This window comes from Bos grunniens, chromosome 15 (assembly GCF_055505025.1).
Source record: "Bos grunniens cultivar Pamir isolate PY7600 chromosome 15, Bosgru_T2T1.0, whole genome shotgun sequence".
Classification (NCBI taxonomy): Eukaryota; Metazoa; Chordata; class Mammalia; order Artiodactyla; family Bovidae; genus Bos; species Bos grunniens.
The window spans coordinates 58,931,043-58,957,437 of record NC_141179.1 but is presented as its reverse complement, the minus strand read 5'-3'; the positions used below and the strand labels follow the sequence as shown (position 1 = coordinate 58,957,437).

Sequence of the window (26,395 nt, the reverse complement as noted above, 5' to 3'; positions counted from 1 at the left end):
TATTAATTTAAAAATAAAAAACTTAAAAGTCGAGTTGCTAAAAATCAACAGTTTAGCAGTGTGTGACCTCCAAATTTAACTTTCGTCTGTAGCTAGGAGAAACCTATGGCCTGTGTGAGGCACTTTTGACCATTTGTGAACATTTTCTGGATCACCCCAGGAGGTAGAAAGTACTTTGCCACTGTTTTTAACCTCTGAGTGAATGTTAAATGCACTTAAAAACCTTCTCACACTGGAAAAGGGAAACCCAATCAATTGCCTGTAACAGCAGAAGAAGATGCTTTGAGATCTTTGTGCCCAGAGTGCATGCTATGATGGTATGGAATTCAGGATTCCTTCAGAGTATGCTAAACCCCATACCCATCAGCACCCGCAGGAGTTGGAACTGACTTGTCGTATCTCCCTCTTCAAGGACAATAGCAACTATTACTATCCCTAGGTAATAACGTGACTGTGGGAAAAAATACCTAAACTGAGGGATTGCAGAAAGGCTCCATAAACATCTGAAGCCTGTGGGACAGGACATTACAGGGCAAGTGAATGGGAAAAAGAGAGGAAACATGGGGAAATTTGAGCAGAGAAGTAGAAAAGAAAACCAAAACAGGGTTAGTATTAGAATACTGGATGTGTTCTTAAATAGATGTGTCGTTTCTCAGGGTAATCTTCACATCCATTTGTCCACTGAGCTAGATCTCTACCATCCTTACTCATTACCGTTCTGGTTGTGTTGATAGGAAACAATGATTTCTTCTACTCTTACCTTCCTCCTCCAGTAAGGGCTTCTTTCTCCCCCTACAACTTCCATAGCCAGTGTTTGAGAATGGCCTTGCTATTACTTCTCCTTCGGGTGTGTTGGATTCACAGCACTTGGATTACCACCAAGTGGTTGGTAACCACTTCTGTGCCATGGACTCCCCTCTTTTGGCAGTTTGGTCAAGCCTATAAACCCTTCTCAGAATGTTTCTAAATGAATAAAACTTAAAAGTATACAATCACAAAGTCAATTACATTGAAATATCGTCATACAAATATTTAAAAAGTCAATTTGCATGATATAGTAATAGATACACAGTGCTGTGCTTAGTCCTGTCTGACTCTTTCGACCCCATAGACTATAGCCTGCCAGTCTCTGTCCATGGGAGTCTCCAGGTAAGAGTGTTAGAGTGAGTTGCCATTTCCTTTTCCAGGGGATCTTCCCAACCGGAGAATTGAACCTGGGTCTCCTGCACTGCAGGCAGATTCTTTACCAACTGAGTTATGAGTCAGATGCCCAATATATGTGCTTTCTTAAAGACTAAATAAGATCACACAGCAAGGTGAATACTGTAGTTTTCCAGGAATGATAAGCGTCTGTGTATTTTGGGATATCTGTAACACCTGACATATGGTGTAAAGGTGACTGATTTCTATTGGTGGCAAAGTCTGGCGAATACTACTGAGTTGCATTTCCCAAACATATTTGACAATAGAACACTTGGGGAAGGGGGTACTTATTAACATGGCATAGATTCAGAAATGTTAGTTTAGTCTCTCCCTGCCTTTCAGTATGAGCCATTGAACGTTCCATCCTGGAAAAAGGAAACTGGCATTTGGAGAAAACTTTTAAAGTTCACTTCTGCCATTTAACAAGTTGCCAAGTGGATAAAGAACCAGCAGATGAGATGGCTAAGGTGTAGTAGACATGTTTCTATTAGCTGAGCTTGCTATTGTTGTTGTTTAGTATGTCCGACTCTTTTGTGACCCCATGGACTGTAGCCTGCCAGGGCCCCTCGTCCACGGGATTTCCCAGGCAAGAATAATGGAGTGGGTTGCCATTTCCTCCTCCAGGGGTTCTTCCCAACCCAGGGATCTAACTCACGTCTCCTGCATTGCAGGTGGATTCTTTACCACTGAGCCACCAGGGATGCCCCTATTACTCTGAGGTTTATCCTTATTACCACTAGCACTACCCTCACTGCTCTAGAAGTCCATCACTACACTGATAAAGAGAAAAAGTTCAGACTCTGGTCATTAACTTAGGGAGCATTGCCTCAGATTCCTGGTGTGGCTTCAGTAACCTCAAGAGGTTATAAAGACTTCATTTCTGTCATTACTACACTATGAGAAAGCATGTGCACATTATGATGGGATGGGATAGCATTCATTTTGCATTTATCCAGTGCTAAGTTGTTTCCTTTGCATTTGACATTTATTATTTAACCCTCAAAGCAATTCTCTGAGACAGATTATATTATTGTATAAGGAAGGAAACTGGAGCTCAGAGAGTGTATTTACCCCAAATTATACAGCAAATCTTAAATGGAAAAGCTAAAATTCAAACCTAATGTTCTCTAGTTCCAAAGTCCATTATAATATTATACTTCCCTATGGAATAGCTACCACACAGATTAGACTTAGATTCCTCATTGTCAGGTTGGCACACACGTTTTTGTCAAGAGATCTTTAACACAACCCTTTGGTATGGCTGAGAATCTCAACCTCAGTGGCCACAAATGCTGCGTTAGAATTATATTGAATCTTTGCTAACTAATGAAAGATTTTCAAACCACTGATTGTCCCCTATCCTTTTTAAAACCCCGTTTTCACAATCATAATATGGAGAAAGTGCTACCTCTTAAAGTGGGGGAGGATCAAATAAATTAATCATTTAATTTAACTTTGTTGAGTTCACCACGATGAGCGTTCTACATTCCCATAGCTGAGTTCTTGCAATGATCTTTCTTGGCAGAGATTATTAGTATTCCTATTTTAAAGATAAGGAAACTGAGGCAGTTAATTCCTTGAGAGAAGTCACTCAGTCATGTCCGACTCTTTGCGACCCCATGGACTGTAGCCTACCAGGCTCCTCAGTCCATGGAATTTTCCAGGCAAGAGTACTGGAGTGGGTTGCCATTTCCTTCTCAAGGGGATCTTCCCAACCCAGGGATTGAACCCGGGTCTCCCGCTCTGCAGGCAGATGCTTTACCGTCTGAGCCAATATCCTAAATTAGCAGAATCAAAAAGTGGTTAAGCTTAACTAAACCCAGGTCTGTCTAATTCTAAGCCCTTTCTTTTACTCAGTAAACTAATCTGTAAGTCCCTACACAATCTTAGTTGTTCTTATTATAATTGTTGTCATGTTTAAAACACTAACGAGAGAAATAAGTATACATTGTCCAGAAATAAGTATATAGTCATCAAAGAGAAAGACTACTCCATGGAATACTTCACCTGCACATTCTTCCTTCCACTTACTTTAGTTTATGAACCCCATGGATGATGTCTGACGCTTTTCTTAACTTGTTTAGGGCAGTTCCAAGATAGTTGACTTCTGAGAGTTATTGAGTAAGAAACGTTATAAATTGTTTAGATTAGGATTTAGTATGTTTAGAAGCCTTTTCATAAATTTGCCTTTTCAAACTGTTACTGGCTATAGCACTGCAGATGCTGTGATGAGGAATGCCTTCTCCAAAAACCCAGTGGATGACAAACTTCCAAAGCTAACATGTTGTTTACAGAGATGGAGAAGAAGGGGATTGACAAGCACAATCCTAAACGTAATTACAAGGCTGATAGTCCCTGCTGGGGACTAAAATGTTTATTGGCTTTTCTTGTGCAATTTAACATTCTTCCTCCCAAAGCCCTACTCCAAACTTGGAACTTCTCTGGAATTAGCATCTCGTTTGGGAGAACGCCAAGTATTGGTGTCTGGGTCCTTTGCATCTTTGCACCAACTCAGAACTCAGAATAGCAGCTCTAGAAACTAAGCTGGGGGTAGTCTGGGTAAAGGAGTTAAACATCGACTTGGGCATCTTCCTAATAAATTTCATCCATCTTCCTTCTGGAAAACAACTCTTAGAAAGATGTGGTCTTTAATGAGGGAATGGATGCAAACTGGTAAGTCCAAGATAGTACAAGTCAGTGGTCTTTGCAGAGTTGCCAAAGTCATATACAGAATCAAGGATCTGGAGGCTATGGAAAAACCTCATCCCACTGCCACTGTGATCTATGCAAGGAAGGATGGCCTGAACTCATAATGCATTTGATATGTCCCAGAGCTAAGAAACCAGCCCAGGGGGAAAGGATGATATTAAAGGACATTTTGGTGTATGAAAAAGTCTACCTAAAACCTCATCAGAGATAACTATGTAGTATAAAATGCAGAAGAGTATGACTCCTTACCTTGGCTCAAGGCTCTAAATTTAGGGGAAATAATTACATGAGTTTCAAGTTTAATTTACCAAAGATATACAGTTCCTGTAAGCAGTTCACATTTATATGGAAAAAAAGAACCTTAAAGATGATCTAGTTCACAAATTTCCTTAATACACTAAAATCACCTGAATTATGTATTCCTTTGAGCTGAAGTCTGAATGTGCCGCTAGACTTGGCAACCTCGGCTTACAGCCTGCTGTCCTGGCCTCATTCATTGATCAGGTGACTGAGATGCACAGTAGTTAACGCTGTTCCACTTATTCAATAAACATTTCTATGAAACTGATAGCATTGATGTGAACAAGCGTGGGCTGGTGAAGTGACTTTCCAGGTCACATGACCAGAGAGTGATAGCGTTTAAACAAGAACCCAAATTCTCCTGACTACTGAAGGACTTACAATCATATCATATGATAATGATACTTCTTCTATTTTCTAATAATCAAACATAAGAAAACAATAAATAGCCTGAGCAAGGTTTTGATTATCTTAATTTTTCAAAATATCTTGATTTTTATGTATATACCTTAATTTCTTAAATATAAACATAATTAACAAAATGTTAACAGCATTCCAATAAGACATTGCTAATTTCAAATTGTTGGGACAAAACTAATTATAATATTTTAAGTTTCTTCAATACTCCATTGATCCTACTGGTGGCTCAGATGGTAAAGAATCAGTCTGCAATGCAAGATACCCATGTTTGATGTCCAGGTCAGGAAGATCCCCTAGAGAAGGGAATGGCAACCCACTTCAGTGTTCTTGCATGGAGAATTCCATTCCCAGAAGAGCCTGGCAGGCTTCAATCCATGGTTTGCAAAAAGTCGGACATGACTGAGTGGGTAACACTTTCACTTTCAGGACAAAACTAATTATAGTATTCTAAATTTTTTCAATACTCCATTGTTACTTTATGATTATTGAGACATTAACTAAGACAAGATGAATTGAAACCTCAAGTTTTCATTGATTCTTATATTATTCCCAGTGTTTTCAGTTGGTTCTAGATTTTTATCTGAGGTTTGGCAACAGCTTTATTTATTTATTCTTGTAGCATACTCCCCTCTTACCCTAGGAAAACAAAGCAAAACAAAAAATTGATATATTTTTCTTAAAACAACAAAAAATAAGGAAAAAATTCTAAAATTCCTTAAAATCCTTTTTCTTAAAAATGCTAGGAAATGTTTACTAATTTAAACTTTATATTTTTTAACTCATATCATTTTCCAAAGAAATATTCTTTGAGACTGTTTCTTTGTACTTCATATGATATTTATACATGTAATTCTGTTTTCAAGATTAATTTTATTATTAAATACTGTCCTGAAGTTGTGCTCTTATCAATTCATTGAAAGGTAAATTAGACACTTTATAAATTTTTCCTAGGAATGGAGGACAAAATCATATCAATAAATAACAATTTGACTTATCAAAAACACAGTAACAAAAAGTAAAATTAGAAAAAATGTTAATTAGTCAAGCAAATAGTCAAAAATATGTCAAACTTTGACATATTTTCTGAGATAAATTGGCATCATGTATGTTAGCATGATTCTTTTTTATGGAATTCAACTTATTTTTACTCACTTTAATTAGTTTTTGTGTGCAGATAAAATGAAAGGCAATGGAAATTTGGCTTGCAAAGTAGTTCTGAGATGATCTACATCCACAATCTGGTTGTAATACCATAAAAATATGTTTATTATGTGAGAATGGTAATTCAAGTTAGCATTCATCATAGACATAAAGCAATGAGCAATGCAAGTTAACTTCAGTTATTTATCCTGGGAACTTTTTTTTTTGCTAAAAAGGCCAGAATGCATGATAGCATTGGCTCATTCTTCCCAAAGCCTCCTGGAAAACATGTCTCTGAAATAAAAGCTTCTCAATGCTAAAAATTTTACTGCATTTGGGAGAAGCATAAAATTTGATAATAAAGAGTTGGGTCTTCATTTTTCTAATTCAGTATGGAGTCTGTTTTGAGGAAAACTGACTGTGAGCTGAATTTGCATCCTAGAAATATATTTAATTTGTATCATAGACTCAAAATCTGACTTCCAAACTTGGGCATCTATTTTCCCCCACCTCTTATATATCACCCCCTCTCCCAGGTCATGACTTCAGTCCAAGCAGAGAAAAATAAATTTCCCTGAAGATATACATAACCATAACTAAAATGACAATAATAATAATAATGAAGAGATCTTGGAATTTAAATGTGTGGCTCTGCTTTTCCCCATTCACTTCCCACTCTACCCCATCTCTTTGTCCTCATGTTTTATGAGCTATTATATTTGTCTTGTCCATCTGTATCACCATCACTCTTTCTTAGGCTCAGCCAGACTTTGCACTTCTTGGTACCCTTCTTGGTAGACTAAAGTTTTAGAAGCAAATCTCTTAGTAATCTTTTGGCCACAGAGTGCCCTGACAGTTTCTCCAAATGATGTTAGGAAGGGGAAGTAAATGTTACCCATTTCTACTCAGTTTCTTTTTAGGGTATTGATTTCATTCCGTGTCTGGCTTAATTTCTTTTACTCCATTGCTGGATTGATTTTGAAGTTACTGTTGAATTCCTTCAACATGGCCTAAACAGACAGCCAGGAGTAGTGGGGATGATATTTATACTAATCTCATGCTCTTCAGCTCTTCAAGAATTAGAAGTCCCAAAATAGTTGGTCACATTAGATTGTGAGATCATAACAGAGGTATTCTTGACAAGTGAAATTATCAGTTAAACTTGATTCTAGGAATCATGTAGGTTAGCTTGATTCTCTTTTATGGACTTCAACTTAGTTTTACTGTATTCTAATTAGGTTTGGAATGCAGATGAAATGAAAAGACGTGGTTTAATTTAGGAGAAAGTTCAAAGTTCAAAAGTCATGTAGTGTTTTGTAGACCTTACCTTCTGAGAGAAATTACTTGAGACTATGAAAGTACTATCCTAATTTATCAGATAAAGTCTACAACTTGGGACATTAAGTGGAGAACAGAAAAATTACTTGTTCTTAAACAATTTTGCTGAGAATAAATAAAAACAAAATGTCCTATTAAAGATCTGTTTCTTTTGAAAAATGTTTCATCTGAAAACTAAGGATAGAATATATAGCTTTGACATAAAGGCTCATCTTTTTATGAAACAACCACTTCTGTCTCCAAGTTGCAAGGAAAGGATTCATCAATCTGGTTGAATCTTCCCTTTAGTTTTTCCCAACAGCTGTGTTCAGATAATTCATGACTCCCATGTTTCCTGAGCCCTGGATAATTTCACAGACATGTCTAATACAGGCCTCTACATTTTCAGAAGAGTATGGAAATCTTGGAGGAGGTCCAGGGTAGACCAAAGAACATGATTAATGGGTTGGAAGTTGGAGTTTATGAAGAAAGGTTGTGAGATCTGATTTCTCGCTATGAGAAAAGCTGAGGGGTGACTTAATAACACAAGATGGTTAGGAAGCAGCTGGTCTCTATCTTCACTAAGGTTGGATGAAATGAAATAAAATATAAATTGCAACAAGAACAAAAATATGTTACAAGTGGGAACTTCCAAGCACTATGATGACTGGATTCTTAGAAAGGTTGTCAGAAGAAGTATGTGTAGTCTATATTCCTGGTCTGTTGTGATAGGCCTGTGAGTAGTGAGGAAGAGGAGATGATCTTGAAAGATCCCTTCTGGATCTATCTTTTTATAAGTCTGCATGTGTACATGCTCAATTGCTTCAGTGGTGTCTGATTTTGTGTGACTGTATGGACTGTAGCCTGCCAGACTCCTCTGTCCATGGGATTCTCCAGGAAAGAATACTGGAGCCAGTCACCATGCCCTCCTCCAGGGGATTTTTCCAACCTACGGTTCGAACCCTTGTGTCTCCTGTATTGGCAGGTGGGTTCTTTACCATTAGCGCCACCTGAGGAGCCCATTTTATAAGTCTACCTAATCATATTTAGAAAAATTATTTTCCCAAGCTATGTCTTATTTTCTCCCTATCACTAACTCTACCCTAATTTCTTATCCTTTGTCTGCCTTCTGTAAAACACTGCTAACCAAAGATGGCTAGGGCACTGATCAACCACGAGCGGCCCTCCCCAGCTGCTAGCTGCCCTTTCAGCTTTGGGAGCAGGTTTCTTGACCATCACTACTACCCCTTGACCACTAGGGTCATGCTGACGGTCATCTTTCTACACAGTAAACCCATGGCAAGGGAAAACTAAACAAAGCATAATTTCCTACTTTTAACTAACTCATATGTGGCCCAATGGATTAAAACACAAACCTTAGGTGTAGAATTTGAGCAGCTGAAGGGCTAAGATGTGTTTTATTCATTTGCATGGATGCTAGTCCATAGAGCATTGTCTGGCAGGAGGTACTCAGCAAGTTTTCATCAGTTGAATGAATGGAACTATGAAGCGAAGGTAGTAAACTGAAGTTAAGAAGATCAAGCGTGTCAGAGGTTTCTAAATGATTCTGTATGTGACACAAATCTAAAACCTAATCCTTGCATGGGTACCACTGGGGACTTTATTCCTACCACATCTGGGTTACCCAGAGGATTTTGACAAGAGTGCTTGAGTCTTTCCTCCCAAAAAATATTCACCATAGACACTGTGTAGATTCAGAATCATGGAAAAATAGGCCACATTCTTGGTGTGGTTTTTCAAATATGACTTTAGGAAGTTCAGTAATTATTTTTTCTAAATTATCTTTTTGCATATGTTGCTAACTTTCTCCATGAAGAATATAAAATTTAGCAGTAGAAAATCTCTCACTCCCATCATCACATAACCTAAATAGTTGGGTTTCAAAAATAAGGTAACCTGCTCCTTATAACCTGATTCAATGTCCTAAAACACTTTGGTTTAAACTTGCTAAAGTTCTTCCTGGCTCTTCTCCCTGCAAAACCAGCAAAATCAGCTACCATTGTCAGTTCTAACTTTTGTCCTGAAGCCCACAGTCAGGTCCCTTCTGACTATCCTTGTAGAAACATTGTAACAAGTAAACCAATTTATTGCTCATTATTGGTTTTTAAATGTTCTCAGAGAACTCAGGTAACTTGGAGGGCTTGGAGTTGATGACTCTCATATGTTTGGAAGTTAGTTGTTTCATAATGGTTTTTATGCTTTTTTTTTTTGATCCAGCTAAATATTATTCCCAGATGGGATCAGTTTTTGACCTTTTTGCGCTGCTCTCCTAATCTTGGCCCTTCTAACATTTTCTTACTGTGCTTTTCTTTTGTTCATCACTAATGACCATGCTATGCTAAGTCACTTCAGTCCTGTCCGACTCTGTGCGACCCCATAGACGGCAGCCCACCAGGCTCCCCCGTCCCTGGGATTCTCCAGGCAAGAACACTGGAGTGGGTTGCCATTTCCTTCTCCAATGCATGAAAGTGAAAAGTGAAAGTGAAGTCGCTCAGTCGTGTCTGACTCTTAGCGACCCCATGGACTGCAGCCTACCAGGCTCCTCCGTCCATGGGACTTTCCAGGCAAGAGCACTGGAGTGGGGTACCACTGGTTACATAATTTCTGTAACAGGTGTTGACCCATTTGGATGTATTTCAGTATGGCACACAGTTATTCTTATGGTTCATGAAAAGCTTACCAGTAAGAAGTACACCTCATATTAAGGTACCATCCAGTGAATAGGGATATTATTTCTCCCATAAGATTCTCAGGACAGGCCTTGCTCAATAATTTGGAGGATTATGAGTGACAGTTTCACACTGTATTGGCCCTTTGAAACCATACATCATGAATTTGAAAACATCTTTGCCACTCTGCTCAGCAGGAGAGTTTTCTGTTTACTTATTATTTCCGTTATGCCAATTTTCAGCAGTTTTTGAGGTCAGTTGATTTGATCCTAGACATGTTTTGGTTTTTTTTTTTTTGCAAGGAAGACTGAAGACAGGGGTAACTAGGAAACTTAAGTAAACATAATTAAACACAAAATGCTTATAGTGATAGTAGAATTGACCTCAGCCAATTAAAATTATTAATAGAAAAAAATATGTCAGTGTCACATCTGAGCTTACTGCCTCTGCTCCCACTTGGGTAATGAGGATTAGTTCATATTTCCTGACAAGAATAGATGGGAATTTCTCCCTGACCTTTGTCCTTCTAAATATTCTGTTAGAAGGATTGATTAGATCCTAACCAAAAATAGCGGAGAAGGCAATGGCACCCCACTCCAGTACTCTTGCCTGGAAAATCCCATGGATGGAGGAGCCTGGTAGGCTGCAGTCCATGGGGTCACTAGGAGGCGGGCACGATTGAGTGACTTGACTTTCACTTTTCACTTTCATGCATTGGAGAAGGAAATGGCAACCCACTCCAGTGTTCTTGCCTGGAGAATCCCAGGGATGGGGGAGCCTGGTGGGCTGCTGTCTATGGGGTTGCACAGAGTCGGACACGACTGAAGCGACTTAGCAGCAGCAACCAAAAATAGAGATTTTGATTAATTCAAAATTAATTTTGTAGGTCCCACAAAAGTAGAATCGAGAGCATTTTCTTTTCAAGCAGTGAAATTCTCCCCCGTTTTGGTGACTGAGAAAATATTCAGATTACAAACTTGGAATCTTTGCTCCCACAGCTATCATGTTAGAGACCAATCTTTAAAAAGAATCAGAAATACGTGCTCTATATTTTCAGCATCACCCTTGATCACAATAGGAAAATGATTTTTGTAAAGCATTTGATCTTAGACCTCTAACACTATCTCTATATGCCACCTGAATTAACCAAATAAAAAAATTATTCAGAATTCCAATCAAGACACTGGTACAACTTTATCTTGGCATCATTGTTTTTAATGTAAGATGTATTTTTAAGGCAAATAGGCAAGCATTTAAGTCTGGGTTTTTATTGTTTTGGTAACACCATTATCACAAATCAGAAAGTTGGGAAATGCTCAAAAGTGTCCAGAGGTCTGATTCATCAGAAGGTTTATCTGAATTGGCATTTGATCTTCTTTTATTTCTAAATATTCTTGCCATTTCTGGCTCATCTGTCTTTTCCTCAGTAAAACTGCACCACACACTGGAAAGTAAGGATATATCCATCTGTATAACATAGAGGGAGAGTAGGAATAAGAAGATTGGCTATACATAAAACCAGAAGTGTCAGAAATAAGAACACTCCTTCCTTCAGCAGAAATGCTGACGTGGCAATGTGAATTTAGTAGGTAGATTTGCCATAACTTCTCATTTAGCAACATTGAGAATGCTCAGATTCTTGATATTCACTGATTAGGTATTTCTCCAGAAGGAATGCAATTACAAGTGAGCTTAAAAACCTGGAGAAATAACTCATTTTCAAGCAAATTTAAAGTTGGAAAGTAAGCACTGGTTTGAAGTTATCATAAAGTCATAAATATATATATATATAGAGAGAGAGAGAGAGAGAGAGCTTAGGGTAGGGCTCCTCCAGTATTTTATAAAGCAGTACAGTTTTTTTTTTTTTTAATTTATAAACTAGCCTCTCAAATTGTTTTTCCATATTAAAAGAAATTGTGTCTGCACTCAGCCTACACCCCTAGAAATCAATTTGTTGTTTAGTCACTAAGTTGTGCCTGACTCTTTTGTGATCCCATGGAGCCTGCCAGGCTCCTGTGTCCATGGGATTTCCCAGGCAAGAATACTGAAGTGGGTTGTCATTTCCTTCTCCAGGGGATCTTCCCAACCCAGGGATTGAACCCAAGTCTCCTGTATTGCAGGCAGATTCATTACCATTGAGCCATCTGGGACGTCCTAGGGAATCATACAGAGGTTTTTTGAGGGGGCCAAGCTGGGCTTCATGACCTCTGTCCTTCATTGCTCCCAACTAGCCTGTATATTTCACATACATTAAATATTCCACAATATACTTCACCATCTGTGCTGTAGGGTAGTTTGTGCTGGTCATGTATACTGTCAAGTTGATAGAGGTGCAAAGCTAAATGTGTGACACTCTAAGAATATGCATATATTTGAATAATTTGACTATTCAGTCCAACAATTTGCAAAGAGGCGCTAAAAGATTGCACATCTCGATAACACTTCCAAGAAACATAGCTTCCCTTATTGGGGGTGGGGAGAGGCAGGGATATTTCTAGCTGGAGATCCTGATTTATTAAAGTCTTGTCTCTGGCATTTTAGCTGTGTGAACTCGGGCAAATGATTTCGTGGCACTCAGACTCCGGTTTTCATTTATAAAATAAGAATAGTAATTTCTGTGACTGGTCTTTAGAAGTTCTAAAACAGCTAATATAAGTGCACTCATTTTTTTTTTAACTGTAAACCCTTAGGCAAACTGAACTGAGTATATAATGATATTACATATTCAGTTCAACAGCACATTCTTGATAACCACAGAAGGGTTCAGGGGAGGAAGCTGTTTATAATCTTTCCCTTTCCCCAAATTAATGTTGGAGTGTTTAGAAAAATTCTTAAAGCAATGAGTCTTAGCAATGATTAGGTCAAACTCCTTTGAGATTACAGAAGAAATGCACATACTCATAAAAATGCCTACCAAATTTGGGGGGAAATGAGAGATTCCAATGACACCCAAATATGCATTGCTTAAGAAAGAGTGCTTCTCAAAGCTGACCCCAGATTTTCTGCTTCCCAATCGCTAGGGGTGATTGTTAAAATGCTAATTTCTGGACACTGCTCCGCCCCTACTAAATCACAGTTTCAGGAGGATAAATCTATATTTTAATAGGCAACCCTGGAGGTTTTTTAGGCTTCCCTGGTGGCTCAGATGGTAGAGTCTGCTTTCAATGCAGGAGACCTGGGTTCGATCCCTGGGTCGGGAAGATCCCCTGGAGAAGGAAATGGCAACCCACTCCAGTACTCTTGCCTGGAGAATTCCATGGACAGAGGAGCTTGGCATGCTACCGCCCATGGGGTCTCAAAGAGTTGAACACGACTGACAGGTGGTTCCTATGCTCGGAAGAGGTCCCAGGATTACAAGTTAAATGTCAGGGTCTTTTCCCGTTCCTTACTCTAAAATTTAAGGTCTGTACTCTCGCGCAGGAACTGGTCCAACTAGTGGGAAGAAAATTCCGCCTTCAAGCTGGAACCTAGACAGACGGTTGAAAGCGTTTGTCCGATAGTATATTGAAAGTGAATATGAAGTTCTCTGCAAGAGTCTTGGCTACCTGCAACTAAGAATCCGAAAGACTGCTGCGGGGGAAGAGGGGCGAAGTGAGGATTAATTGAGACAACTGCCCACCCCGACACACACACACACACACACACACACACACACACACACACTAAAACAGAAGGCTTTTTATTTATCTTTGCTACCCAGGTTCTTTATTAAAAGGGTTGGTTTATGTGTGTAAGTTTGCTAGGGAGGGAAGTGAAAACATCTGCAGAACCATGCAATGCCCTGGAACGGAACTCTTCTAATAAAAGATGTATCATTTTAAATGCGCTGAATTTTGATTCTGGTAATTCGTGCACTAGAGTGTCTATTTCGAGGCAGCGGAGGTATCATATGACAGCGCACGTCAAGGCACCGTGGAGCCCTCTCGTGGACTCCCACCCACTTTCCCATTCACCCGGAGAAGGCTGCTCGCGCAGCCGCTCCCCCCACCCCCACCCCCCCACAAGCTAGCATGAAATCTCCCAGCCTCTGCCGAGATCAAATGGAGCTCTTCGCTCAGGGGGTGCGAGTATTACCTCCGCCATGCAATTTCCACTATCAATAATTTAACTTCTTTGCTGCAGACCAGAAGGAGTACATAGCGGGCACCAAAGACTCCCCTCAACCCCACCCCTTCTTTTTAACCAAAGGGAACGTGAAAAAAAGAATAGAGTCTGGGAGTTTCGGGGCCGAAGTCTTCCCCAGAGCAGCTGCCTTGATGTTTACTTTGACAAGTAGTGACTGAAAAGGTGGGTTTCTTTTCTTTCTCTCCGTTTTTTTCCTCTTGTTTGGTCGACTAGAAAGCGTGTGGCTTGAGTGAGGTCTGTCATTGCCTCGGCTTCCCGACTGGAGCAAGTAACTTGGTGTAACGTTATCTGGGGGTGTTCATGAATAAAAAATGCCGTTATTATCTTGATTGGATTCCTATTAGGCAAACTCCGGAGAGGTCAGTGCACGAACTCTGTTTAAGCCGCGGCGTGTTTAAGGCAGCGGAGTAAACCAATAGCCCCCCTGCTCTGTGCGATTTCATTGTGTGCTCGCGTTGGCAAGCTCCGTCGTGCGGGAAGGTGCGGGAAGGTGTGTCCGTGGCCCGGGAAACGCACGCCCTCTCCCACAGAACTTAGGTGCCGGGATGAAGCGGGGGGGAGTTGCCACAGAGGGGAGCGAGACCCCGGGGGCGCCCGATGCGCGCTCGCTCCCTTCAGTCCCGGCGCGGACCGCCCGGGTTTCCGCGGAGGGCCCGGGACGCGGGGTTCCCCCGGGCCGGGGCTAGGTCACCCATCGGAGCCGCGGGCGTGGCGCGCGCGTCCCGTTGAGGCGCCCCAGGGACGGGCGCGGGGCTTACAGGGCCACATCGCAGGGCCCCGGGGACTGGCCGAACGGGGGTGCGCGGGTCCGGGGCGCCCGGGCAGCCCGGGGACTCCCCGGGGCCGAGCGGGGGCGAGGAAAAGGCACAGCGTTCCCTTTAAGCGGCCGCCCCGCACGGGTCTCGGTGGCGCGGGCGAGTTGGGGGAGGGGGGCGGGGGGCGGTGCCGTTTGACCAATCGAAGCTCAACCGAAGAGCTAAATAATGTCTGGCCCGAGCTCCAGACGCAGGCTGGAGCTCCGGGTCCCCGTTGCCGCCGCGCCCGGGCGCACCCGCCCGCTCGCTGTCCCGCGCACCCCGTCGCGCCGCGGGCTTCCGGGCGCGGCCGAGGAACCGGCCCGGCGCGCCCCCCACCTCCTCCACGGGAAGCGTTGATGAGACGCTTGAACTGCAGCTGCCACCGCTGCTGTGGGGCCGGCGGCGAGCGGCTCCGCGACGGGGACCTGGGCTGGGCGCAGGGGCCAGGAGCGGGACGACGATGTGACTCCGCCGCCGGGGACCCGTGAGCTTTGTGTGGACCCCGAGGTAGGCGAGCATCGGACCTGGGGCTTGGCTCGAGAGCCGCCGGTCCGCCGGGGAAAGTTGGCTGGGGCGGAGAGGGGTGGGGGCGAAGTTATGGGGAACAGGCCAGAACTCCTTTCTTCCCCTCCAAGAGAAGGGGGCATTTTGAGTTGTTCCTGCTGAGCTTTCTTCTCCCACCGCACCATCCAGAGGGGTAGCCAGGACGCCCGAGAGAGAGCGGGGACCCCGGGAAGCCCAGAAGTGGCGGGGAGAAAGCCAAGAAGAGACGCAGAGCTGCGCGATGGGAGAAGACGGCGCCCCGGGGACCCCCAGCAGAGGAGGGGTCGTGAGAGCGATTTAGGGCGCCAGCTGTGGGGGGCCCCGACTGAGGTGACGGGGTTGGGGCTGAGATATGAATCTTTCCCAAGGGCTGGGTGGCCCCTGCGCAGGTTTTGGGGGGCCGCTTGCTCCTTCAGCCCGCATACCGCGTCCCCGGGGCTTCAGCAGGGCTGCACATTATCACCTGCTCCCCAGGAGCTGAGTTAAAAGCGGACGTATACGGGTCCAGTACGAGTTTATCTTGGGAAACTTGACACACTCCTGCAACTCGGACCTGAAAGGGGCTGAGGGACTCCCGGGCTAGTTGTGCTCACGCCTTTCCCCACCCCGGGCACCTCCCTTGAGGCACCTTGCAGAAAAGTGAAAAGTTTTGGCTTTCAGGGGCTGGGAGGGATGTGTGTATGTGTGTGTGTTTGGCGGAGGGTGATGTTCTGACTCGGGTAGGTCCCCAGGGATGCCATGCATAGCCGGCAAGAGGAAATGGGTGAATTAGCCGTGCCTGGAAAGAAATAGCTGAGGGTTGGAGGCTCTTTGCTCGACGGGCAGAGAAGGGGACTTCCAGACTGGTGGCATCCCCTAGGGAAGAAAAGCCTTGGGACTGCTGGGGTGAACTAGAGTCACCGTCTAAGGATGCTGTTTGTGTGTTGCGGGTGGAGCGGGGTGGAGGGACGCTGATGGAGGGGCCGCGAAGAGGAGGGGGTGGGGAGAGCGGTGCTAGGGAAGGTAGAGGGTGCCCTCTGCCGGCCAAGCTACCCAGAGCGGCTGCAGGGGCGGGAGGCTGGGGGCTGGGGAAGTGGTAAGAGATGGCTTTGCGGGATCTCTTCGGTAGCTGGTAGGAGGGACTTGTTGAATGACGCTTCTGACTCCCGACTCGGATGAATTTCGACTCGTCGCGCCTCCCTGGCTCCAGTGCAAGTTTTCCTTGAGCTGGGGGAGCTTTGACAGGCTATGGTTGGTGGTGTGTTAGGGATTCCTGGATCTCAGTTTAGGGTCCTTCAGGGATCTTACACTTACTCCTCGATGTCTGCAGTAAACAGCGAATATTTTCTGACAACAGTGCAGGAATGTTCTTGGCCAGAAGCAAAGAAAAGCATATTCCTGAGTGTTTATTAATTTCCTAGTACAGTTATCTTTTTCAAGCAAAGTCATGTGTAATTGGGAACATTGATTTCTTTTTACTGCATATGAAACTGCATATTGATTTTAAATAGGATATAATGTTATTAAATGAGACCTTCAAATTGGTTTAACTTCTGGGAAAATACCCCCTTACCTTTAATTTTACCCCCAAAAAAGTATTTTTATGTGAGTCTGTTATAAAGTCAGAGGCTATTTTGGCCTTAAAATTATATTTGTATATACTTATATTTTTTTCATTTTAATTTATTGAGGTACTGATTTAATTCGTCTACATGTGTTTGTTTACCCATGCAACATTATGATTTTTAGGTTGAAAATTTATGAGATTATGACATGTAGTACTCCAAATTATCACAAGCAATAGACCATAAAGTTTTGACCCGAGGGACCACACCCCTTTAAAACCGTCATTAATCCTGTTTATCGATTTTGCAAATACCTTGCTTAAGGTCATTAACTCCTGTCCCTTGATTTTGCAAATACCTTGCTTAAGATTCTTCTTTTGCAAGTTTACTGCTGGAGGTAAGGAAAAGGAAAGAGACACTTGTTGAAATGTAACCATAACCTTTACTGGAATTTAAAACTCGTTGGTCACCATTACTGGAATTCCCAGGCCATAAATTCGTCTTTTTTTTTTTCTTCCACTTTATTTTGCAAAATGTGATAAATGTTGGTAAATATAGACCTGTACTAAGTATTATGACAGGAGAAGCATTATGTATGTAGAGTTATTTTAAGTCATTACAAAACGTTTTCTATTTATAAATGATATAAGCAGAAAGAAATGATTTCCAGATAAACAAGACTTACGTACATGTTTTGAAGCATTAGAACATTGCAGACACACTTAGACATCACATTTTTTAAAAAAGGAAAATAACAGAGTAATTTTTCACATACCTTTGGAGCCTTTCATTGCCTATTCAGAGCTGAATTAGTAACTGGAAATCTCATTTATTTTAAGATCATATTTAAGATTATTTAAGACTTACAGCGGGTTAACATTTGGGTGTCCAGAAAATAAAACATTTAGGAACTCTGTTTTAGGATGTCTTTTCAATAAGTGTAACTTTTACTTGCAAACAGAAGGAACCAAGAAAATGATCATTTGCCAGAAATACAATGACCTCACCTCAAATGATTCATTTATACTTATCTGAGTTAATTGCCTAAATCTGAAAATAGCCCAAGAGAGGTGGGGAGATGCTGGAATGTTGCTGGTTCATTTGATTCACCTGGAGAGAGGGAAGTTCTGCAAATAATGCAAATTTCTAAAATCCTGGCTCAAAATACTTGAATTTTCGGTTTAATAGGGGCACCATTAGAATGTAAGTTATTCTCTTCCTGGAATCTTTCAAGAGTTCCAGCTTTTCAATAGTCAAAAAGCAGATGATTGATAATCTCATTTCTTTTAAAAATAAATAGCTCTGGTTTGCAGCTCACAGCAAGTTGAGCATGCCCACCTCATAGTACAGCAAAGAGCTTGTTAATTTGGGGTACTTTTGTCTTTAGAACCTGCTGTTAGTATCCAATACCTCCCTCCCACCCTGGTCATACACACACATCCACAGCCCTATATGCAGGTGTGAATTTGTGGAATGTAAGAGCCAACAGCTTTGGGGCTCAACCATAGACTTAATCTTCTACTAAGCTTTAGAATATTGAAGATGTACGCAATGGAAAGGTAATCTACAAGTACTTCATTAACATTTTAGTTTTAGGAAGTTAGTCCCACAGCAGACAGACTGATTTTAGGCTACTTGAATGAAAACAGAATGGAAAAGTACATGAGAGCTCAACTCTGAGTATCTTTTAAAATGAAAACCATTGCTGTTTCTGATGTCCATAAAACTGAGTTTATTTTAATGGCTGAAACATTTACATTTACATTTCCCTGTGTAGAAGAGTTCAGCTTGTGTGAGGGGGGCTCCCCTAGCCTAGCTCTGCCCAATGCATGTGAATGTATCCCTTTAATAGGGTAATTGCTAACTTGTCTCAACTTGTTGTCAAATGATTGTTATGGTTCCCTCAGTTTCCACTAATTGCAAAATTGCTGCTTAATTGAAGGACTCTCAGCCGTCTAGTGCAGTCATTCAGCCACCAGCAGACTCTGTAATCTCAAGCTGTGAATTGCATTTTAAAAGAGGAATGGAGGAGAAAATTCCGGGGAATTCTAGGTTTCAAACGGCTAGCTGTTGCTTCATGGAGGAAGAAATCATTTGAATGTTTAACTGCATTGTGATGAATTTTCTTTATTAGGATGAATAACATGCCCAGATGGGCTTCAGAATTAAGTGAACTTCTTGGTTACACTCTGCATCCATTTACTCTGTTTAAGATGGAGTCACGTTAAACAGTAAATGATGTTGGCAAATGAAATCCGTATGTCATTTGTACATGGGGTTTAACCCTAGGAAACAGTGGAAGCCTTTGGTATTTTTAAGCTTAGACATGTGCGTCCTCAAAGTCTCCTTAAACTTCCTCTTAAGTCATAAAATTATTTGCTGCTGCTGCTTAGTCACTTCGGTTGTGTCTGACTCTGTGTCACCCTATGGACTGTAGCCCACCAGGCTCATCTGTCCATGGAATTCTCCAGGCAAGAATGCTGGAGTGGGTTGCTATGCCCTATTCCAGGGGATCTTCCCAACCCGGGAAGCAAACCCTGGTCTCCTGCATTGCAGGCAGATTCTTTACCACTGAGCCACCAGGGAAATCCTAGAATTGCTTAATCGTAAATAATGCATCTCTGGCTTTCCAGAATACTCACACCAAAGGCTTAGAAAAGTCATGGACCTAGTTATTAAATATATGGAATCATTATTGATGATAGATATGGAACAGTGGAGTTCACTAATATATAGACTTGGGAAAACTTACGGGGGTGATGGAGTGGTAAATGGGCATGTTTTCTAAGTGAACTGGAAGGTATTCTTGTTTCTGTAAGAAAAACATGAGTATCTTGTCAAAGAAGTAGTGTGAGAGCTTTCTTTAAATGTAAGTACTCAAATTCAAGTACAAACTCTGCGACACTACGCTTTTGGTGAAACAAATCTGACCCGATAACACTGGATGCTAAGAAGTGGCTAATTGCACTGATGTCTCATCTGTACATTGTCTAAAGTTTAAGCATGGGTTTCATTAGATGAATTGGGGGGTGGGTGTCGGACAGCAGAGTGACTGGGGGTGGGGAAGCAAAGTCATTTCACAAAGTTCCATGACAGCCATCATAAAATAAAAGTTTATTTCCAAAGAGCCCAGAGAACAACATGTGTTATGCAGTTTTCCCCAAAGGTTCACTTGAAAAAACTTTTCATTGGTTGTCATGGTAGTAATGTCCTGATTTTGAGAGCTCGCAGAACCTAGTAGCTCTTAAATGTGCTTTCATCTTGGTTCCTTTGGTCTGGCTGAAGCTTTATGATGCCCCTCTGTGTTTCTGACATGCGTCTGCATTTTAAAGGGAGGAGGTCAGGCAAAGGAAGATTCCTTAACTCTAAGACAACATAACTAGGAAATGTGTAACATCAAGTGGTGAAAAAGTCACTTTACTTCAAAAGAGCTTATTGAAATCAAACTGGAAGGCAATCTGTCATTTAATTACAACTAGTACATATAAAATTAAGATTTATATGATGGAAATAGAAAATAAACGGACAGTTGGAAGGAATTTAATCAACTCATCAAAAGTGGAATAGCGCCACCTAGAGAACAAAATCACCAGCTTTACCAGCCAAACGGCTTCTGTGCCATATGAGCCTCTTTTCCAAGACTATGGTTACTAGGATTGCCTTGCCACCCTATTCAGATTTGGTGAGTGTATGTGTTGGTAGGGGTGTGGTGTTTGTGTGTGGGTGGTTTAGGATGCACTTGGGGTTGTAGATGAGATTTTTAAAACAGGCAGATACATACCTCAATATCTACACCAAGTCCTTTTAGTGTTTTAATAGTAGCCAAATGTAGAATAACCCACCAGGAAGAAGAGCTGGCCTCCTTTTTAACATTTTTTATTTTCAACGATATATGCTGAAGCACTGAGTACAAAGGTTCTGATTTTATTTACTTGCTACAGAGAGTTCATTGCCCTTTCTGAGATATAATAACACCAAATAAATTGAATAGAATGACCTTAAGAATGCCTTTGATCTATGATCTAATTTTAACTTTAATGATTTGAGAATAAAAAAAGGGTCATATATGTAGCAAGACTTTAAACACCAAAAAAGTAAGGGGGAAGGTGGAAGACAAGGAGAAGGCATTGTAAGAGCTGCCTCAACCTTAGATAAACCTATACGTCTGAGCCAGCACCAAAAATTTATGGAACCAGGAACCAGTCATTAAAATTAGCTTAAAATTATTTGATGCCAAAATCTGCATTTCCTTCATTTTTGCGTGCTTCCGCAGTAGTATCCAAAATGGTTCTGGTCGTAGAAGAAACACTTCAACAAGTATTGTTGAATGAACAAATAGATTGATTAATAGCTGCCTCAGATTCTGACAGTGTGAACAATGAAGAAACTTTGTAATTACAACAAAAAATATTTTTTGCTGGCAGAGAGGCAGAAATTGGAGGAAATAAGTGTAATATTTTTGTTTTCGTGGTAGGTATTATAAGTGTCCTTCAGTTGGGTGAATTCTGAAGTTGCTTGTGCACAGTTTGGTTCACTCATAAAGTTGTCATGCTTGGAACATATGAAATGTTAAAGCCAATTTAGATAGTAGCAACTATAAACCTGTTGGTAAATTTTCACTTAATGTTTTCAATTTGAGGTACTGGTGGCGATGCTGATCATTGTGCTTCAGGGAACAGAAAACAGTGTATGTTAAGTGAGTGTCAATTTCTGGTAAGCAGATAACCAAAGGAAGGTATTATATTGTCTGTGCATTGTGTCATGCATAGGAGCAATCAGGTGCAGAAAACTTAACTTTTCAGGAGAAAAATCTATATTTCTCACACATACAGAGAGAGCGAGATGGGGGGTGGGGTGCGAGAGGGAGATAGAAAAAGAAGGAAACTCATAGAGTAAAATTTTTGCCACATGGCATTTAGTCTAATCACTCTTGGTTTGGAGCTGTTACCATCAGCATTTGCTGCCTGTTCTGATACTTGCTTTCTGCTTTTGAAAACTGAACCTATGCCCAAACTGAAACAAGTTTCCCTGAATTTTCACATGTTCATTTATTTCTTGAATTATGGGGAGTGTTTTTAAACACAGATAAATTTCTTTTACATCACACAGAATCTGAAGGTCGAGAAATTTGCTTCACGCTGCTGGCAGAGATGCTTGGCGGAGTCCCAGGCCACATTCCTAGACCAAACTGTTGAAGGTGTTCTCTCTTATGCAACATGGTGAAGGCACATTCAGCCTTCTCACGCCGGCTGATAATGTATCTGAAGGCACAGACGATGTGCTTATCATTTTGAAACATAAAGCCAGCAGGCGTTCTGTTGAATGATAGAATCTGGATCAGCTAAATGTAAAATACTATGATTAGTTAGGTTAAAAGTCAACTGTAGAAATTGAGAGAATATGGAGTTGGGACCAGATTCGGGGGGCTGACTTAGACTGCACAAAGGAAACTCAGAAGTTTTAAACAGCCGCCGGCTATGAGTGTGAGACAGTGGTGTGTCTATATGGCGATGGGGGTGGAGGGACTTGGATAGAACTACTGCCGTTTAGGGCCTTCCAGGCAGCTCAGTGGTAAAGAACCAGCCTGCCCATGCAGCAGACCCAGGAGACACAGCTTCAATCCCTGGGTCAGGAAGATCCCCTGGAGGAGGAAATGGCAACCCACTCCAGAATTCTTGCCTGGAAATTTTCGTGTACAGATGAGGCTGGTGGGCTACAGTCCATGGGGGTTGCAAAGAGTCAGATACGACTGGGCGCACGCACGCACACACACACACACACACACACACACACACACACACTCTGCAGTTTTGGTCTGCAGTTTTAGTTTGGGGAAACTAATAATTTCCCCCCATTTCTCAAGTAGACTATACATAGAATAGCGCAGGGAAGTCTGCTCAATGTTAAGTGGCAGCCTGGACAGGAGGGAGGTTTGGAAGAGAATGGATACATGTGTAAGTATGGCTGAGTCCCTTTGCTGTCCACCTGAAACTGTCACTACACTAATTGGCTATGCTCCCATAAAAAAGAACAAGTTTTTTAGAAAAAGTATTATCTTCAGTTCAAGAAATGAAATAGGTTGCTTTCGGTACAGCACTGACAAAAGGGTATATATTGAGATCAATGTGACCAGGATGCATAGGAAGTTGGAAACCATCGCAAGTAAGCAATGACTGAGGAAACTTGGAATGGGTAGCCTGGGGACAGGAAGACTTAGGCTGGAATGGCGAATGTATTTTTGTCTTCTTTAGTCTAAATTCACATGATGGTAGCTCCCAGAAGTCTGGGTTAAGAAGAATTCTGAACCCAACCCGGCTCAATAAGAAAGAATATCCTGTCGCTGCCCACCATGTCTGGGGGACTAGGGGGCCGCATGTCTGACTTGTTCTTGATGTCCAGTCTAGAGGACCGTCTTCACAATTGTGAAGAACTGGCATACGGAGGAAAGAGAGAATTTACTTTATGTTGCCCCAGAGAGCAGATCTAGAACCAGTGATATAAATTTAAGCACTGTACGTAGTATCTAGAAGAACTTTCAGTTTGATTTAATTAAGTAAATATCACAGGCTCACCACATTCAAGGCATTGAATTGAGTGAATTTATGATTTAACAAAGAAAGAATATGGAATATGATCAGTTTCCTGTTATAAGCACAGACTGAAACCCTTTTAGAAAGGATGGATATTAACGTGGAAGCTTGGAGTTAGGTATATTCTGAAGTACCTTTGTACTCCTAAGTTTTTTCAAATATATTGGTCATATCATCAGTATGCTCCTTGTTTTAGTTCACATACAATCCTGATGACAATCACGTATTTCTTTGGGTCTTCTGCCTGAGATAGGTGCAGCATCATGAACTGAGCATCAGAAATCCTTCCCATTTCTTTGAAAAGTGCTGGACTTTTGCTTTTTTCATACTTTCACGTGGGTTCTCAAAAGTAGTTATTTTTCCTTTGGATCATACAGAATGGAATGTTTTTAAAAAGAGTCCTGATCAGGTTCAGACACCCAAATTGCTTAAGAAATTAGCTTTTGACATTAGATTTTTTTAGAGTTCAGTAACTGAACTCAAAAAAGCCCACAGCACTCACCTTCCCCTTCTCAAAGTATAGCACCCTCGGCTATTAACAGTTTTCCAAAGAGTTTCCTTTTCTAAATGTAAACTGTCCAAGAATTGGCCCCTCCCTCAACCTTTTCATGTTTCAACATGGATAGATTAACTTTCTTTTTTTTTTTTTAATAACTTATTTTGCTCTTCTGTAGAACAGTCAGAAATTAATTAACCCACATTTAATATGCAAGTTTAGACCAGAGGTTACACTCCTAGGAGTCATGACCATTTTATTCTGCATGGTCTCATCAAATATTCATATTTTCAGTCAGCAAAGCAAGCAGTTTACTGTTTACATACTCTTTAGAGCTTCACATATTTTATAGTTCATGTTGCTGCATGCATGTTTTCTCCTGTTTCAAAGCTTTTCTTTAAAGAAAGTAAAGGTGTTATACATGGGGGATGATTCTTTTATTTATTCATTCATCTAGCATTAATTTAGTGCCCAGTGGGTGCCAGGCACTGGTCTAGATGGATCCATCCATCATCAGGTGCTTCCTAGTAAGCCACTCCATTGATTCTCCCAGGTAAGGCTTCCATTACCTCCTTATATACTCACTTCAAAAGAGTATTTTAAAAAGCTGTTGAACAAATTCTCTGAGTCATTTCAGAACTCCCTGCCTGTCCTGTATTTTCAGTTGTAGATTGTAATATTTTGGAAAAGCTTATGTCACTCTTAAGAGAATAATCTCTTTTTTATATATAACAATTGAGTATCATTTTGTGTTCAAATTAAAGCAATGAAAATGCTTAGACATTGCCTTAAATATTTTGCTATTATTTGAGGCTATTTCTGGAGGAACTCATGTTAATGATGCTGGTAGAAGGCACAGTCGAAGAATTTCTGGACTAAAAATGCCATTCATTTCCACTGGTGTTATGATGGAGTTTTTTACTTACTTACCAGGGCATGTTTGGGCCTCTTAGTTTCCAGGAATGTGTCTTTTATTTGACAGTGTTTATAAATCCCATGTGTTTCCCCCCTAAAGGAGCTAAAATGTGAGAATGTTTCCATTTACAAGAATCTGGTTTCATGATTATGCTGAGTAAGAAAAAGAAGGAAAGATCAGTGTTGTGAATATTATCTTTAAATGTTAGTCAATAATATGTTTAAGTTTAGTAATGGTATTTTTTTTAAGAGTTTACTGAAAACCACTTTTCAATCCATTGGGTGGTCTCCTTTCACCATGAAGTCAGAAGGTGTTTTTACTCAAATATATGGAATAAATAAGAATCCGTGTGTGGTGTTCATGGATCGTGTAAATATGTCAGTGGAACTAGAGCATAGTTTGGCACCATCAACTCAGAAATATCTAACCTCTTGATATACAACAAGGAAGCAAACTCTCACATAGTTCTCTTGTGAATCTCAAAACAAAACAAACAAAAAAACCCCACACACCACCCAACCCAAAATTAAAAACAAAAAACCCACAGGACCAGGAAGTGGTAAGAAATCCCATTTTCCTGCTAATACCAAACCTACAGCCGTGTTTCTAACCTTCTCTTTCACTCCTGAGCAGGGCAATCAGATTAAACTGTAAATCCTTAAATACAAAAGAATAAGCCGTAAGTACATAATGACAGAGACCTTTGCTTGCGTTCTTTGAGACAAAACCAGAGGAGTAGACACAGATCTTCTAACCTCCAAATTAGTAGTATAGGTGTAAATAAGTAAATTGTAGGACTGGATTTTTCTCCTTCTGACAAAATCTCCAGTAGAACCCCAATGTATAAAACAAAATAAACAGTGCTGGGCTAGTTGAACTATAAGTGGGAACAGCAGAGTCCTGCCTCCTTGACCTTGACTTTGCCCCTTGCAAGAAGCCTCTTGATACTCTTCTCTGCAAAACCCAGTTGGAAAACTGTTGTTCTTGAGAAAAGTCAATAAGTAGAAATCCCCAAGTCCTAAATCTTTCTTCCCTCCTCATGGAAATGACTGTCCTGCCCATTCTTGCAGCCATTCTCTCAAATTCAGGATTGTGTTCATCCACTTGTTTAAATTATTCAGAAATGGTAACTCGGTAACTTAGATATGGATATGTGAAATTTTCCCTACTGGATAATTTTTGGAAATAATCATAGACATGTAATGGCTGAGAAGCAATGCAGGATGACCTTATCTTAAAGATTTTAATAATCATTTAAGTTTATCATAATTAATAAAATTTATCATTAATAAAATGATAAATTAATTTTAATGATTTATTAATTTATCATTAATAAAATTTATAAGGAATTCCCTGGAGGGCCAGTGGTTACAGGCTTTCACTGCTGGGGCCAAGTTCAGTCCCTGGTCTGAGAACTAAGATCCCCGAAGCTATGTGACACGGCCAAAAAAATAAATAGAATTTATTTTAAAATGTTCTTCCTAAAATACAAGTGTATTTTTCTGGTTTTCACATCCCTGGCAATGATTTTCTTAAAACTTGAAAGTGTCTATTATTCCAGAGTATTTGATTGTTCTTCAAAACTAATCTCATGTTGAAATTTAG

At 41.0% G+C, this 26,395-nt stretch overlaps 1 protein-coding gene and 1 long non-coding RNA gene across 7 annotated transcripts in view; one reads left to right on the top strand and one right to left on the bottom strand.

Moving 5' to 3' along the window:
* Positions 1-26,395, top strand: part of BDNF (brain derived neurotrophic factor) — a 61,465-nt gene that overhangs the window by 9,458 nt on the left and 25,612 nt on the right. Inside the window, exon 1 of one of the 5 annotated variants that reach the window (XM_086338561.1) lies at positions 13,650-14,066. The exons of 3 other annotated variants lie outside the window; for them this stretch is intronic. The gene's annotated coding sequence lies outside the window, so the exon portion shown is untranslated. Of the gene's footprint in view, positions 1-13,649; positions 14,067-14,641; positions 15,209-26,395 lie in introns of those variants that run through there. One more of the 5 variants, XM_086338564.1, reaches the window with a different exon arrangement.
* On the bottom strand, positions 16,006-17,820 carry LOC147358347 (uncharacterized). Of its 2 annotated transcripts, none has more exons than XR_015141609.1 (3): positions 17,564-17,820; positions 17,103-17,179; positions 16,006-16,547 (listed from the first exon to the last, which is right to left on the bottom strand). It is a non-coding gene; the product is annotated as an uncharacterized LOC147358347 (long non-coding RNA). The 2 variants fall into 2 exon arrangements; XR_015141608.1 differs by having other exon boundaries at positions 16,006-16,592; positions 17,564-17,819.